This window comes from Palaemon carinicauda, chromosome 12 (genome assembly GCF_036898095.1).
Source record: "Palaemon carinicauda isolate YSFRI2023 chromosome 12, ASM3689809v2, whole genome shotgun sequence".
Taxonomy (NCBI): Eukaryota; Metazoa; Arthropoda; class Malacostraca; order Decapoda; family Palaemonidae; genus Palaemon; species Palaemon carinicauda.
This window is the reverse complement of record NC_090736.1, coordinates 96818146-96823554: the sequence shown is the minus strand read 5'-3', so window position 1 is coordinate 96823554 and position 5409 is coordinate 96818146.

The window sequence follows — 5409 nt, the reverse complement described above, 5'->3', positions numbered from 1 at the left end:
ATAGACAGTGACTAACCCACTTGGCCACGAACAAAGATAAAAGTCAATGACAATTCTACTGTACTTCTACCTGTCGAATTCAGGTATTTTGTACTTAGAATTGAAATCAACCCATCTTCACCATCGTAGCTAATTGGTAGTTTGTTACTTGGCATTCAATTTATGATAAATTTTGCACATTTTTACGTGTTTTTCATATTCAAATAAGCCATATATATTTTTGATATATTAATGTCTGGATTCTCTTAACAACCTCGGGATCACAGACCCAGGCGAAATCTCACAAAGACAAGAGCTTGGCTCCGGCCGGGAATCGAACCCTGGTCGGCAAGCTTATATAGACAGTGACTAACCCACTTGGCCACGAACAAAGATAAAAGTCAATGACAATTCTACTGTACTTCTACCTGTCGAATTCAGGTATTTTGTACTTAGAATTGAAATCAACCCATCTTCACCATCGTAGCTAATTGGTAGTTTGTTACTTGGCATTCAATTTATGATAAATTTTGCACATTTTTACGTGTTTTTCATATTCAAATAAGCCATATATATTTTTGATATATTAATGTCTGGATTCTCTTAACAACCTCGGGATCACAGACCCAGGCGAAATCTCACAAAGACAAGAGCTTGGCTCCGGCCGGGAATCGAACCCTGGTCGGCAAGCTTATATAGACAGTGACTAACCCACTTGGCCACGAACAAAGATAAAAGTCAATGACAATTCTACTGTACTTCTACCTGTCGAATTCAGGTATTTTGTACTTAGAATTGAAATCAACCCATCTTCACCATCGTAGCTAATTGGTAGTTTGTTACTTGGCATTCAATTTATGATAAATTTTGCACATTTTTACGTGTTTTTCATATTCAAATAAGCCATATATATTTTTGATGAAGCGTAATTATTAGCCTGAAAATACAGAATACCAGATTAGTGCCTATCTCTTTTCTTAGCTTATTATAAACCTTATCGTACCTGACACCTCTAAACCTTAGTAGATTAACCTTAACTCAGTCTAGGGTACCACTCATACACCAGCCTGTAGCGCCTAAAAAACGGCTGTTGTGCTACAGACCCGTGAGCCCATGACCCATCTAGTTAATCAATCATTAGAAAGTACCAGTGATCACCCTCACCTTTTAACCTTAAAGATCCCATATAATATACCCAGAACATTATAGTCTTCTGTAAACAAACCATGATTAATAAATCTTAAATATACATTTACTTCTACTCACTACGTGCCCACTTCAACAGCACACACACCATAATTAGAACGATACAGATACTACCTTTAATAACTGCATAGACCTCTGTCAATCAACTAATATTCAACGCTGCGAGAGAGAAAATCGGCAACAATATTATCTTTTCCTGGGATGTGGGAAAATTCTAAATTCCATTCTTGCAGCATGAGACTCCACCTCATCAATCGTTGATTTTTATTTTTGTATCTGCTGATGAAGGTCAGGGGATTATGGTCTGTCAAGACCTTAATAGGTGTATCTGAGGAGGAGAGATAAACCTGAAAATGATTAATAGCGAATATTAACGCAAGTGTCTCTTTCTCCACAGTTGAATACCTACGTTGGGCGGAGGACAATTTTTTTGAAAAGAATGCGACAGGATGAGAAACTCCCTGCTCGTCATTCTGCAACAACACCGCTCCTACACCAACGTCACTTGCATCCGTGGCAAGAGAAAAAGGAAGGTCAAAATCAGGAGCTCTCAAGACAGGGAAATTAATTAAAACTCTTTTTAAATTATCAAAAGCCCTTTGAGTTTCATTCGTCCAGACAAATGCTACATTCTTTCTCAAGAGATTTGTTAACGGATCGGCTATATCCGAAAAATTCCTAACAAACCTTCGGTAGTACCCACTCAAACCAAGGAATCTTCGGACATCCCTCCTACATTTAGGGACTACCATATTTTCAATACTTTCGATATTGGCCTGCTTAGGAGCAACTTTACCATTACCAACCTCATGACCCAAATATACCACCTTCGCCTTTGCGAAATCGCTTTTCTTTAAATTAATTACCAAATTTGCCTTTTTCAACACCTCAAATAGTGCCCTAATACGTTTTAAATGGGTTTCCCAATCATCGCTATAAATAACAATATCATCAATATACACAACACATCCTTCTAAACCATGGACTAAAGTATTCATTAACCTCTGAAAGGTAGCAGCCGCGTTCTTCATACCAAACGGCATAACTTTACATTGAAACAATCCCTGTGGTGTTACAAAAGCAGACAGGGCCCTTGCCCGCTTTGAAAGAGGAACTTGCCAATAACCTTTCAACAAATCGAATTTGCTAATGTATTTGGCCTTCCCCATTCGATCAATACAATCCTCAATTCGAGGTAATGGATAACAATCAGATTTAGACAACTCATTCAACTTACGGTAATCAAAACATAACCTGAAATCACCGTCGGATTTCTTTACCAATACAACAGGTGATGACCAAGGACTTTGACTAGGTTCAATTAGGTCATGTTTTAGCATATAATCCACTTCCTTTGCTACAACCTCATTTTTGAAGGGATTCAACCTGTAAGGAGATTGTTTCACAGGAGTGGCGCCACCTACTTCTACATCATGTTCAAGGACCGAAGTCCTACCCGGTATATCCGAAAATAATTCTTTATAATTAGATACTAAATTTTTCAAAGACCTTTGTTCTTCCTTACCTAAATGTGAAATTACTCCCGAAAATTTTTCCAAAGACTTTCTATTATCCGACCGCCATTCACATCCATTAAAACAATTATCATCAATACCCTCCCCCTCTGAAAAAGAAAAATGGTTATTGTTCACAGAATCTACCGTGTTCCCAATAGTTGCCACAGGAATGACTTTTTCCCGTTCCATATTAGCTTTCAACATATTTACATGACACAGTTGAAAAGGTTTCCTTCTTTGAGGTGTCTCCACTAAATAGTTAACTTCACTTATTTTTTTCAAAATTTTCCAAGGACCTGAAAAAGAAGCTTTCAATGGATTCCCTGGGAAGGGTAACAAAACTAATACTTTATCGCCTACCGCAAAGTCGCGTGCCTTGGACCTTCTATCAAAGAAAAACTTCATTCTTTTTTGGCTACATAATAAGTTTTCACCCGCAAATTTCCAAGCCTTGGTTAATTTATCACCTAGATTAGACACATAATCCAATAAATTAACCTCAGGGACGTCTCCCTCCCAAGACTCACGAACCACATCAAGAGGACCTCGAACACAATGGCCAAACACAAGGCTGAAAGGCGAAAAACCTAAAGACTGACTTGGGACAGAACGAAAAGCGAACAACAAATAAGGTAATTCCTTATCCCATTCAGAACCATTAATCAAACAATATTTCTTTACCATGGATTTCAGGGTCTGATGAAATCTCTCCAGAGCTCCCTGGCTTTCCGGATGATATGGAGAAGAGGTCACATGTTTTATATTTAACTTTGCCATTTTATCTCTGAAATACCTGCTAACAAAATTAGAACCACAATCCGATTGAATAATCTTAGGCATCCCAAACCTGGTAAAAAAGTCAATTAGTACATCTACAATTTTAACACTTTTTATTGTACGTAGTGGTATTGCCTCGGGATATCGAGACATCCTATCCATGATTGTCAAAATATACTCATTACCACTACGCGTCTTCGGTAATGGTCCAACCACATCAATAATGACTTCCTTAAAAGGTTCGGAAACTACAGGAATAGGACATAGAGGCGATTTTGGAATCCGCTGATTGGGTTTACCGACCCTCTGGCACACATCACAACTATTGACAAACTTCTTTACATCTGCCTTCAACTTCGGCCAATAATAATTCCCTAACAATTTGCAAGAAGTTTTATGAATTCCAAAATGGCCGGCCAGACCACTTTCGTGCGCCAATGACATTAACTCCTTCCTGTAACCAAAAGGAACCATTATCTGTTTCACAATTTCATAATCAACATTATCCACCCCCATAGGCCTACTCAACCTATATAAAATATTATTAATTATCTTAAATTTTAGATCAGTCATATCAGACACCTCCCCTGACTCGATAGGGAGTTCCCGAAACTCCTTTTTCTGGGCTTTGATTAGCTCTTCAGTAGTCCAATTTAACTTGTCCGTTAACATTCCAAGATCTACAGCTAGGCTATCACTACGATCTAAACTACTTAAATCTACATCAATTGTTGACTCTGCAGCGTCAACAATTCTAGCACTAGAACGAGTAACTGCTGCTACTTCACTATTAGGGTTTACCAATATCGGACAATTATTATTCTTCATAGCCACATCATTCCCTAACACAACATCAACCTCCTTAACCGGGAATTTATCAACTATGGCCAATTTCAAATTCCCTGCAAAGGAAGGGCAGATTAAATTAAAATTTTCAATAGCATATGACTTTACAGAATCAGGAAAACCAGCCAATAACACAAATTCCCCACTTTTGGGTACAAAATTACAAGGTAATGCCTCCCTTAGAATCAAAGACTGAGCTGCACCGGTATCACGCAAAATACGCACTCGCCTTTTCTCGGAAGAATTGGCGAAGGAGACACTACCGAAAGACAAATATCTGTCAAAACAACCAGGTAGTCATTGATCAGCGGATGTTGTTGGGGTAGGTTCTCTCTCTCTCTCTTCCACACCCATCACTGGCCTAACATTAGCATTTTGAGATTTTCTAAATGCATAACACATACTCTTTACGTGCCCCTTCTTATTGCAAAAGAAGCACGTCAATGTTTTCAATTTCTCTGGATTGTATATATTTGGCCTATTGCCTCTGTTAGGAGAAAAATTATTATTAGCATTACCCTGATTATTATTACTTCCCTGATTATTTCTACTGAACACCTTAGCATTATTATTAGGATTAGCATTATTATTCCTACCCATCTTAACCCAACCAGAATTCACCTTTGTCGTTACTCCCCCTAACTCACTCTTATGAGACAAGCAATATTCGTCACTAGCGATGGCTACCTCCTGAACAGTCTCGAGTTTCAACTCTTCGAGGTGGACCTTCAGTTTATCCGGGACACACCTTTTAAACTCCTCCACCAACATTAACTCCTTCAATTTCTCAAAATCTCCCACCTCCTTGGACTTGAACCAATCGCTAGCATACTGTTCCTTCGCCCTGGCAAATTCAACATAAGTTTGTTCCCTACATTTTTCTAAGTTCCGGAAGCGTTGCCTATAAGCTTCAGGGACTAACTCATAGGCCTTCAAGACAATAGCCTTCACACTCTCATAATCTGCTGATAGATCCTCCTCCAGCGTTACATATACCCTCTGAGCTCTTCCAACCAATTTACTTTGTATAAGAGTGGTCCAATACTCTTGGGGCCACTCCAACCTTGCAGCAATCCTCTCAAAC